Genomic DNA, 13,029 nt, shown 5'->3' with positions numbered 1-13,029 from the left:
AATCTCCTTCCACCATAGCTTTTTCAACGCATATTTCCGATCCAAACTCAAGAACTCTAGTGGCTACCATGGCTTCAATTTCAATCGGTTTATAAGCTTGTGTTGCACTAGTGACACAATGACCAACACCTGGTTGTCTTGAATAACCACACCTATCCTTGATTTGTTCTCATCAGCAAATACAACACCGTTGTAAATGATTTTAAATAAATTTGAAGGAGGAGGTGACTAGTGAACATGAGGTTGGACCTGATGTGGCTTTGCTGAAGGCAAGATGGACTAAAACTCCACATACCTGTACTTTGAAACCTGAGCTAGTTATTCAATAACGTAGCTCGGTTGGTGCATCCTTATTTGTTTTCTCTAAGTCCATATAGACCATACAGTCATGGCAAACAGCTCAAGGAATTTATTATTTTTCAAAATCCACGCCATTAGCTTTCTAAAGTCTTGAAAAACTTCATAGTGTTAAAAGCCCCAAAGCACTGCATCATTCTACACTGCATCTAGTTTTGTGTAGGTCCAAACTGCAGGCAAGATACGCTCTAGTGACAATGAGCAATGATCACAGTTTGGATTATTAATAATGGTCCAACAAACCGGGTTCCTTTTTGTAGGCAATGAGTTCTAGCATGCTCTACAAATTAAAATTTTCCCTTTATTCGGAGATGATAGAGCCCAAATACCTTTCCAAACTCTTTGTTCTTCATCTGGAGGTTCTTCATGAAAGTTAAGATCCTCATCTTTTTTAAGAAACTTGTATTCGGATTTACATGAGTACTGCCCATCCTTAGACATTGGCCAAAATAAAGAATCTGCTACAGCAACACGAGACAAGGTTTTTTTTTTTTTTTTTTTTTTTTTTTTGCTTCACTTGGATCAAAAATTCCATCCACCATCTCCGAAATCTAGCTTCTGCTACCAGTATTTGTCAAGCAATCCACAGTAGCTTCCTCCATAGATTCAACCATTGGTGAGGCAATCTTGGCAAGATGTTTTATAGGTAGCCAATGGTACTGCCAACTTTTTATAGACTTACCATCTCCTACTCGCCAACAAGAGCCCCTTTGAATGACCTCCCTTCCTTTAAGAATGATCTTCCACGCATAGGAGCCTGATGCCGAATCTTTTGCTTTCAAAAAAGAGCAATGAGGAAAGAACCTGGCCTTAAAAATTTTAAAGAACTAAATCTCTAAACCCATAATACTAACCACCTTTGATTTCGTCAATTCTTCCCAACAAAGCCAATGGATCTTCCTCGTATTTCCACACTGTCCCTGCTAGAATTTTTGGATCAAACCTTCAATCTCATGACAGTCCAATAGGGAGTTTGAAACATCCCATGACTTATTAAAAATAGTCCAAATAGTTGCTTTAATAAAGACCTCTCTCCCTGCTTGTGATAATAGCCTCCCCTCCCACCCTTGCAATCTCCTCCAAACACACTCTTTAATGTAACTGAAGCTAACTTTGTTACCCCTCCGTACAAGGGAAGGAAGGCCTAAGTACTTATCATAAAACTTAATTTCTTGAACCCGTAGCATTCCTTTGATAGCATCTTTTGCTTCCTCCTTTGTGGATTTGCTAAAAAATAAAGCTGCCTTTTCTTTGTTGATTTTTTGGCCTGAAACAACTTTGTACACCGTAAAGAATTTTAAAACATTACCACACTCTTCGAGATTTGCCCTACAAAAAAAGAGATTGTCATCTTTAAAAAACAAATGGATTAGTTTATGATCTCTTTTGCACAACAAGAAGCCTTTAATGTTACCACCCCTTGCTGCCTATTTTATAAGCCCATGTAGTCCTTCAGTACAAATTAAAGAAGGAATAGGAAAGGGGAAAGATGATCACCTTGCCTAATACCTCTTGATGGATAAATCACCCCCTAAGGTCATTCACAAGTATGGAATAAGAGACTATTTTCACACACTCCATAATAAGATTAATCCACCTAGTACAGAAGCCCATTTTCCTCACAAGATTTTCTAAAAAACTCCATTCCATGCGGTCATAAGCCTTGCTCATATCTAGCTTGAGCATCATGAACCCATTCTAGTCGGAGTTGTGGTTCCTCAAGCGATGTAAGGTCTCAAAAGCAACTGGAATATTATCACTAATGAGGCAATCTTTTGCAAAAGCTTATTGATGCTCAGTAATAAGAAAAGAGAGAAACTTCTTCAACCTATTTGCCAAAACTTTTGAGAAAATCTTATATAAGACATTACACAAACTTATGAGGTGATATTCAAAAACCTGTTTAGGACTATCAACTTTCAATATAAGCGTAATAAAAGTACGGTTCACAGGATATGGTAGGGTACCTGAATTCAACCATGCCAAAATAGACTAAGTTACCTTATGGTTCACCACCAGCCAAAAGTGTTGATAAAACAAAGGGGGCATTCCGTTTGAACCCGGTGTTTTATGGAGCCATTTGTCTTAATGCATCCAATACTTCCCATCCATAAAGTCTCCAGTAAGTTTTGCGTTCATTTCAGCTCTAACCACTATTGGAATTAAATCCAGTGATTCAGAGTTTAGGACCGGGTTTGATGTAGTAAACAGCTCACTGTAAAAATCAATTAGAATTTTTCCAATCCCATCGGGTTGATTTTGGCATTCTCCCCTTTTGTCTTTAATTCCCAGTATTGAATTCTTCCTAAATCTCTTGGTAGCTTTGCTATGAAAATACTTCGAATTATTGTTCTCCTTACTCATCCATAGAATTCTAGACCGTTCGCTCCACATTCAGGTCTCCTTATTAATCAAATCATTAATTTTAGCCTTTAGAAACCTAACCTGAAAATTGCATCCACTTCTCAAAGTCTCTCTCTCAACCAACTGTAGTATTTTTCTTTGTCTCTAATTCCTTTTGAACATTACTAAAACAATTTTATTCCACCACTCTAAATCCTTTCCACACTTCTCTACTTTTTTTTAGGACTCCAGTTGCTTGATTTGGACCCATATTATTAACCCAAGCCGCCACCACAGTCTCCCCACACCTTGAACCTGCCAGCCACATTTCTTCAAACCTAAAGATTTTTTTTTTTGGGCAAATTTTCCAATCCAAACAAGTTAATAGAAAGAGCTCGCAGATGGTCTGAAGAGTTACAAGAAAGATGGTTTACTCTAGTTCCAAGGGGAACATAAAAAAACTAAGAGTTTATTGCCATACCTCTTTCCAGTCTTTCTCATATCAAATGGCCATCTTCAAAATGTTTGCTCCAAGTATATTTAGGTCCAACAAACCTCAAATCCATTAGACTGCACTCATCAATTACGTCCCTGAAAAGCTCCTCCCAGCTTCTTATCACGTTTAGTAAGCTCATTAAAATCCCCAGCACACAACCAAGGGATGTTTTGCTGAGTATTCAAACCCTTCAAAGTACTCCACACTTCAACTCTTCTATGTGTTTCTGGTTCCCCATAAAATCCGGTAAACCTTCATTCTCATCTGTGCTCTTGTCCATGGAAGTGTCAATAAAGTACTAATTAGAATCTTCAACCTTGAGATTAATTGAATACTTCCAAAACAAAACTAATCCACCTCCCTTCCCACTTCTCGGCACAACCCACTTTTGATCATACTCTATTTTTCAAAGGACACGATCTAGCCTTACATCATTTGCCTATGTTTCGGCTATGAACACGACAAAGGGATCTTTAGCTCGTACAATGCTAACAAGCTCATTCTCTATACGTGGGTTCCCAAGCCCACTACAATTTCATACTAAAAGATTCATTATGTCTGGTATGGCTAATGAACAACCTCTGCTAATGTCATCCCCTTGAAAAACCTACTGCCTTTTATTGGGTAACTCTAAGATGATTCTGCCATCATCCTGTGCTCTTTTCCCTAATGCCACTGGATCAGTCCTCACATTGTGGCCTTTACTAATTCCTGGTTTTGTATAACAAGTCCACTTCCCATGTTGAGGAGTTGGAGCTAACATAGGACAATCATCAGCAATATCCACTTTTAAGCTTTGGCCAATCGGATTGGATGCCCCATCAAAGTCTAACTCAACACATGCCTCTTCAATGTTTTTAGAATTCTTTTTGGAGCTACCTTCGAACACGCCAGGAATAGAGTCATATTTTTTTATGCCTCTTTCAATCTCATCTAACTTGGAGAGAAAATCCAAACTCGTAAAATCTGCCCCCGAATCCTCAGCAAAATGAGCAAATAACAGGATTGGTATATCTAGCATTGGACTTTTCCCCCTTTCCAGCTCTTTTCCTAATTCAACAATTGAAAGAGAATTTAAAAAAGTCTCAGAATTAATACCTTCCTTTTGAATATCAGTTTCCATATCAGGAATGTCAACCCCTGTGGAGGATTCAAATTTTCAATCACCACTATGGTTGGAGCAGCCCCCAACTCCTCTACTGCTATGTGAATGTAAGAACTTCTATTTTCAAAAAACCCTGGTATATGGTTAGGGGGGCATTGAAATATTTTTAATAACTCGATAAAACTCAAGTACATTCTATCTTAGTAATTTATTGAATTTATAAAATGATTATATTATAACACTTTTAAACTATATGGTAACCTATTAGGTATCTAAGCTTAAGAGTTTAAAGTGAAAACAATATCAAAATATGGAGTTTATTATCAATTATTCCAAAAACTTTACTACTTTATACTCATTTTTATGAAGGATTACAAATTATTACCTTAATGAATTTGAGCTCCTAAACTTTTGAAAGGTAATATTAATTTTTTGGGTATTTTTCTCTCTTCAATAAAACTTTTACTTCTTTATTTTTATTTTATTTTTTTATGCTTGTTCTTATTTTTTATTCTTTTAATTTTAAATAAAATATATAAAGAAAATACACAAAGAGAGATATATATATATATATATTTGCGTTACTTTTATTTTTACACAAATTATATCATCTTATATCATATTCATATCATATCATATAATATATTATATAATAAAATTTGGATTTAGAAGTCATGGATGTGTTAAGTGGTTTCACCAAATTGTAGTAAAGGCTTAAAAGCTGTAGTTGCCCCAAATGAGTTAATCAAATTGTAGTAATGGGTTAGTCAAATTGCAGTTATTTTTTAGATAGAAACACCATTTCATTTTTTCTTATTAGCATCTTCTTAACAATTAATTCACGTTGAAATTAGATAATTTTTTTCTATACAAGGCTTATTCTTAAAATGAAGATAAATTACTCTGAATTTAAAAAAAAAAAAATTGGATTCAATTAAATCGTTGAAATTATTTTTTCTAATAGAAGTTGTGGGGGGTAAAAGCCCAGAGCTGCTTAATGGGCCCGGGGCGCCCTGTTAAGGATTGTTATATTTCCGAGGAGCAATAGGTGGTTGGAACGGCCCATTTGAAGGCAGGAGGCCCAGAAGTAAAGAGGGAATGCCGTCCGAAGAGGTCACTGCTAGTCCGAGGACATCCTACTCCTCGGCCACAAATAACCATGATCAAACAAACGTGAGGAAGACCCGAATAACCTTCCTAACAATCTCAATGATAATGATAAGTTCTGAGTGGATCCAGAGATGATCAGAACTAGAGAAAAATATCTAAAGGAAAAGCTGCTACCATCGCATTTAATGCGCTGCAACAGCTTTTCTGGCCGCATTTATGTGGAGAAGACCCCTGAACAGTGCAACCTCAGCTGCCGCCACTAACAAAGAACTAAAGTAGACACATGACGTGACATGCACTTGAGTAGATGCGCGGATGAAAAACAGGTAGACGATGGAGATGATAGGAAGGGATGCTATATAAAGAAGAAGGGTCCCTGATAATGGGGGACGGAAAAAAGAGAGAAAAATGGAGAGAAAAGCCTTACTGTAGCTCTGAATGCTGTAATCACTGCTCACTTAATAAAACATCTCTTCAGACATTCATTCATAGAGTTGTTCAAGCTTTAGCTCATGTTCATGTTATCATCACTGCACGTAACCTAGCCAACTGTTCTGTGCTTCATAACCAGCCCAGCTCTTTCGCCCACTCTCTACAAATTCATCTTTCTCACTCTAACAAACATTAATGTATTAAATATTCTGGCCTTTCTTTTTTCACTCATTTTGACCAGGACCCCACCTTTGCTCCTTCCTCTATATAACCCCTCAACCCTCCTCTCTCTCTCATCATCCCTTGCCTTTTATTTGCACTCTCTCTCTCTCTCTCTATAAGACTTGCATCTCTTTAGCTCTCTTTCTTATACAAAAAAAAAAAAAGGTTTCTTTGATGGCAGAAACTCCATTAAAATGCCAAAGAGAAGAAACCCAGATAGAGGATTATGAGGAGTCTAAGCGCCACAAGTCATTTAACCAGATAGTCTCTCTGCTTGATGCAGAGGAAGAAGAACCAAACCAAGACTTGTCCTCTCTCATCACAACCCTCCAGCAAGAGATCTCTTCAGACTCCAACTCCATCTTTGACCCTCTCTCATTCCCAACGGCTGAAAATGACCCTGAAAGCCTCACAACAGCCTCTTCCACCATGCAAGACCAAAACTTTACCACTTCCTCTTCATCATCACCAAAAGTTCTGTCAAAGGGAGATGAAGAGGATGACAAAGAAAGGGTCATTAGACACCTTCTTGAAGCCTCAGATGATGAGCTTGGAATCCCCAACAGAGAGGTTGGAGTTGGAGTAGGAGTAGTTTATGATTTTGGGGTTGAAAGGCTCAATGGAGGAGATGGGTACTCATTTGGTGATGGACTTTAGGAGTTAGAAGATGAGGCTGCTAACTACTATACCTTGTTGCAGTCTGAACTTTTCATGTAGTAGTTGGTCTTTTTAGTATTTTAGAATGCTAAAATGTTATAGGGGTTAAAACAGGACAGAATAGAAATGCTAGGGGTTCAAATGGGAAAAAAAAAATTGGGAGGGTAAAGAAAATGGAGATATCTTTTTCATCATTTTTCATTTTGGTCCCCTCTTCTTTGTAAAAATTAGAAAAAAGGTGTCCCCTTATCTCTATCTAGAGGATCAATATCAATTGTAGAAGAAAAGTGATTCATATTCTACTCATTTTCTTTGTTCTTTCTTCTTTTTTCTTATTCTAGTAATATAACCCTCCTCTATGTACACTCTAAACCCTCCTTTGGGCTTGGGCTACAAAAACCGACCTTACAATTGGCGCCGTCTGTGGGGAGAGCTTGTGCAGGGGTGGAGACAACAGTAGGTGATGGCCGAACACGGTAGGTGATGGCTGAACACGGTGAACAAGAAGCGGAGTCTAGGGCATCTCAGCACGGGGACCCTTTTCTTAACCTGGAGCAAAAACAAGACCGCGAGGGTAGCGTGCACACCATACCCCCTGGTCAAAGCCAGTCACATGGCGGAAGCCACATGTCCCATGCAGAGAAGAACCGAGATTTGCAGCGGGAGGTTGAAAAGCTAAAAAGGGAGTTACGCCATGCAAAGAGGAAACGGGCTCCCTCGTATTCTGATGAGGACCCTGAGGACGAGCCAGACGTCACTTATCAACCCAAATCCAGGACACTAGCCAGCGAGTCCTATACCTATGAACAGGAATCCCCTCACAAGGGGTAACGCAGGAGTCCATCACGTGGAGACGTCAGAAGCGATGCCATGAACAAGGCTCTAAACCAGATTTCCAGGTCACCCTTCACGCGCAGGATCGAAGAGGCTAGACTGCCTCGGCGCTTTAACCAACCAACGTTCACCATCTACAACGGCAAAACAGACCATGTGGAACACGTGAGTCATTTTAACCAAAGGATGGCTGTCTATTCTAGGGACGAAGCGCTGATGTGCAAGGTTTTCCCTTCCAGTCTTGGGCCAGTTGCCATGAGGTGGTTCGATGGGCTGAACCCAAATTCCATCATCTCCTTCAAAGAGCTCACCCAAGCTTTTGGTTCACGATTTGTCACATGCTGAAGAGTGGCCCGACCTCTGTCTTCTCTGCTGTCTTTGACCATGCAGGAAGGAGAATCCCTGAAGGTGTATTCGGATAGATATTGGAAAATGTTTAATGACATGGAGGGCAATTTTGACGCAATGGCCCTAGAAACGTTTAAGCTCGGCCTCCCTACTGATCACAGTTTGAGGACATCCTTGTCTGGTAAACCCGTTACTAGCATTCGTCAGCTAATGGACCGCATTGAGAAGTACAAGAGAGTTGAAGAAGACCAACAACAAGGGAAAGGCAAGAAGAAGATTATCCCCCTGGAAAGAAGGGATTTTAGGTCGGATCGATACACCAGCAGCAAACCGAGGAGAGATTTTCCTGCGCAGTCAGGAATAGCCAATCCCCAAACTGTCAACACCATATTCAGAGACCCAGTCCACCAAGTTTTAGAAAAGGTCAAGAACGAGCCGTTCTTCAAGTGGCCAAACAAGATGGCAGGGAATCCTGACAGGCGTAATCGCAATCTCTACTGCCATTACCACCAGGATCATGGGCACACAACTGAGGACTGCATGAACTTGTGGGTTCATTTGGAACAACTAGTCAACGAGGGGAAATTGCGACATCTCCTACATCACACCAGTGGCCGAGGAGGTCCAACGAGCACGGACTCCCAGAGGGACTATCCTCTGAAACTCCCTCTGGGAACTATCAACGTTATCTTTGCGGCCCCAGGGAGAATAGGATCCTGGCCATCCAAGGTCATGTCGGTGGATCGGTTACCTGCGGGGGAATCTGGCCAGGGTCCGAAGAGGTGCAAACTTGATGATCAGCTAGTTTTAGGCTTCTCGGACGCCGACAAGGTGGGCACTGTCCAGCCTCATGATGATGCGTTGGTCGTCACCCTCAGAATTGGGGGGTACGATGTGAAACGGGTGATGGTTGACCAAGGAAACGCTGCGGAAATAATGTACCCTGATCTCTACAGGGGGCTGAACCTCAAACTTAGTGACTTAACACCATATCATTCTTCGCTGATCAGTTTTGAAGGAAGAGTTGTTACCCCGAAGGGCCAAATACGACTGCCTGTGCAGACTGGCTCAGAGGTGGTGGAGGTGGATTTCATAGTTGTGGACGTTTTTTCACCCTATACGGCAATTGTAGCCAGACCTTGGCTTCATGCGCTGAGGGCGGTTTCTTCCACCTTGCATCAGAAAATCAAATATCCTTTCGAAGGCCGAGTTTGCGAAATTCGGGGGGACCAATCCGTAGCTAGACAATGCTTAGTGGCTGCCATTCAACACGAGCCAGGAGCCGAGTCGTCAACCAGGGGCTTATAGCAACTAAAGCACCAGTCATCGCCCATTGAAGACCCGGACCAGGGTGCAGGGTGCGAAGATTTGACAAAGGTCATCATTGGGGATAATCCTGAAAAATTCTTTCAACTCGGATCCCAATTGCCGTTGCAGGAAAAAGAGGAGTTAGTGCAACTTCTTAAGGAAAACCTCGACGTATTCGCTTGGAACGCTTATGAAGCCCATGGGGTAGATCCAGAATTTATATGCCACCATTTGAAAGTAAACCCTATGATCACCCCTAAGAAGCAGCCTCTTCGGCGTCCATCTAAGGAACACGCTGAGGCAGCCAGAGAAGAAGTGGCAAAGCTCAAACAAGCTGGGGCTATTAAAGAGGTTTTCTACCCAGAGTGGTTGGTAAATATTGTGGTGGTGAAGAAAAAGAGCGGGAAATGGCGAGTATGTGTGGACTTTACCGACTTAAACAAGGCATGCCCTAAAGATCCATTCCCCATGCCTAAGATCGATCAGCTAGTAGATGCCACCGTCGGACACCCCCGAATGAGCTTCTTGGACGCGTTCCAAAGCTATCATCAGATACCCTTAGCCCTGGAAGACCAAGAGAAAACTGCTTTTGTGACCCCCACGGGTAACTACCACTACAAGGTGATGCCATTCGGTTTAAAAAATGCGGGGTCTACTTACCAAAGGATGATGACGAGGATGTTTGAACCACAGCTGGGGAGAAATATTGAGATTTACATAGATGACATGGTGGTGAAGAGCAAAGTGGTGTCCGAGCACGTGAAGGACCTAGAAAGCACCTTCGAAGTTCTCAGGAAGTACAAGCTACGCTTGAACGCTGCTAAGTGCTCGTTTAGTGTGGGGTCAGGCAAGTTTCTAGGATATATGGTGACTCACAGGGGAATCGAGGTCAACCTTGATCAAATAAGGGCCATCAATGAGTTACAACCTCCTCGGAACCCCAAAGAGGTTCAGAAACTGATGGGGATGGCGGCAGCCCTAAATCGATTTATCTGTCGATCAGCGGATAGGTGCCGTCCTTTCTTTTCCTTGATTAACAAGTGGAAAGGGTTCGAGTGGACAGAGGAGTGTGCTGTGGCCTTCCAACAGTTGAAGGATTATCTAGCTCGACCACCAATCATGTCCAGCCTTGAACCCGACGAGGTCTTGTTCGCATATATCGTTGTAGCTACCCATGTCGTAAGCTTGGTGCTGATCCGAACAGAGGGCGGTGTGCAGAAACCCGTTTACTACGTAAGTAAGTCGCTTCATGAAGCCGAGGTCCGTTATTTACCGTTGGAAAAAGCCATTTTAGCAGTGGTGCACGGTACACGAAAGCTCCCACATTACTTCCAAGCCCATACAGTCGTCGTCCTCACCCAGCTTCCGCTCAGGGCCATACTCCGAAGTGCAGACTACACTGGGAGAATTGCAAAATAGGGGACGATCCTAAGGGCTTTTGACATCAAGTATATGCCACGTACCTCGGTCAAGGGCCATGTGCTTGCTGATTTGGTAGCCGAGTTCACAGAGCCCCAGCTAGAAGAGGTAAAGCTGACATCAGACATGGATGAAAAATCGGTTGGCATGATTTCTCAACAAGAGTCTTCCCTTTGGGAGGCGTACGTGGATGGTGCTGCAAACCAGAGAGGCTCCGGAGTGGGGCTAGTGCTGATATCCCCCGAAGGAATCGTTATTGAAAAAGCATTAAGGTTAGGCTTCTCGGCGACCAATAATGAGGCAGAATACGAAGCCCTATTGATGGGAATAAGTATGGTCCAAAGGATGGGAGGAAAGATAGTAAAGGTATTCTCGGACTCAAGGCTGGTTGTAGGTCAAGTCCAGGGAGAGTTTGAGGCAAAAGACGAAAGAATGCAGGGATACCTAAGCCGAGCTAAACATTTGCAGTCAGGGTTCGAGTCTTTCAGCTTGCTGCATATTCCCAGGAGTGGCAACTCACACGCTGACTCCTTGGCCACTCTAGCCACCTCTTCGGCACAAGATTTGCCGAGAGTTATCCTCGTTGAGGACCTGCATAAGCCTACCGAAGCAGGAAAATAAGTAATTCAAGTACATCAGGTCAGGGCTGGACCCAGTTGGATGGACCCACTGGTTAATTTTCTGAAGGAAGATATCCTGCCTGAAGAGAAGGGAGAAGCCGATAAAATTCGGAGAAAGGCAGCCAGGTTCTGGTTGTCCGAGGATCAGAAACTATACAAACGTTCCTATTCAGGGCCGTACTTGTTGTGCGTGCATCCTGAAAAGGCTGAGCTGTTATTAGAGGAACTGCATGAAGGAATCTGTGGAAGCCACACTGGAGAAAAATTCTTGGCTCACCGAGCCATCACTCAAGGTTATTAGTGGCCGAACATGCAAAAGGAAGCCCTGGATTATGCCAAAAAATGTGATCAGTGTCAGCGATTTGCTCCGCACATTCATCAGCCAGGGGGGACTCTCAACCCGCTATCCAGTCCATGGCCTTTCGCCCAATAGGGCTTGGATATCGTGGGACCATTCCCTAAGGCTGCAAAAAACAAGAAATATCTGCTAGTCGGCACTGATTACTTCACCAAGTGGGTCGAAGCAGAGCCTCTTGCAAACATCCGAGACGTAGACGTGCAAAAGTTTGTGTGGAAGAGTATAGTTACTCGATTTGGAGTCCCATGTGCTCTCATCTCGGACAATGGCCTGCAGTTTGATAGCAAAGCATTTAGGAGCTACTGTAGCGAGCTGGGGATCATAAATAGGTATTCCACCCCAGCTTATCCCCAGGGTAATGGCCAGGCTGAAGCTGTCAACAAGGTCATTGTGAATGGCTTGAAAAAAAGATTAGATGACGCGAAGGGTAAATGGGTAGAAGAATTACCACATGTGCTTTGGGCTTACAGAACCACTCCACACAGGTCTACCGGAGAGACCCCCTTCTCAATGACCTACGTGGCTGAAGCTGTCATACCTTTGGAAACTGGATTCCCGACACTGAGAACTAGCTCGTTTAGTCCGACGGGTAATGATAAGCTGCTAGAGAAGAGCTTGGACCTCATTGATGAAAGGAGGAAAAATGCAATGGTCCGATTAGCACATTACCAACAAAAGCTTAGACAGGGCTACGATGCCAACGTAAGGCTCAGACCTCTGGAACCTGGCGATCTCGTACTAAGAAAGGTGGTTGGCACTGCAAAGAACCTAGCTTAGGGAAAATTAGGGCCTAATTGGGAAGGGTCATATCGTATTACTTCAGGAGCTGGCATTGGGGCATACTTCCTTGAAGACCTAGACAATCATGTGATACCACGCCCGTGGAATGTAAATAACCTCAAAAGGTATTATTATTAATCAAACTCTTCTTTTAATCAGCATATCAATCTATTATGATTCCTTTTAAGTGTTTAAACTTAAATCCACTCATGCCTGTAGTCCTCGGACCAGATGATTTGGGTTAGTTAACACTATGTTACGATTCCTTTAAGTGTTTAAACTTAAATCCATTCATGCCTGTAGTCCTCGGACCAAATGATTTGGGTTAGTTAACACTATGTTACGATTCCTTTAAGTGTTTAAACTTAAATCCATTCATGCCTGTAGTTCTCGGACCATATGATTTGGGTTAGTTAACACTATATTACGATTCCTTTAAGTGTTTAAACTTAAACCCATTCATGCCTATAGTCCTCGGACTAGATGATTTGGGTTAGTTAATACTATGTTACGATTCCTTTAAGTGTTTAAACTTAAACTCATTCATGCCTATAGTCCTCAGACTAGATGATTTGGGTTAGTTAACACTATGTTACGATTCCTTTAAGTGTTTAAACTTAAATCCATTCATGCCTGTAGT

At 42.1% G+C, this 13,029-nt stretch overlaps 1 non-coding gene across 1 annotated transcript; it reads left to right on the top strand.

Moving 5' to 3' along the window:
* Positions 1–6,146: 6,146 nt before the first annotated feature.
* On the top strand, positions 6,147–7,028 carry LOC112013104 (uncharacterized). The gene has a single exon (XR_010626030.1). It is a non-coding gene; the product is annotated as an uncharacterized LOC112013104 (transcript).
* The last annotated feature ends 6,001 nt before the right edge of the window (positions 7,029–13,029 follow it).

The sequence above is a fragment of the Quercus suber genome, unplaced genomic scaffold (genome assembly GCF_002906115.3).
Source record: "Quercus suber isolate HL8 unplaced genomic scaffold, Cork oak 2.0 scaffold_682, whole genome shotgun sequence".
NCBI lineage: Eukaryota > Viridiplantae > Streptophyta > Magnoliopsida > Fagales > Fagaceae > Quercus > Quercus suber.
This window is presented reverse-complemented; position numbering and strand designations above follow the sequence as displayed.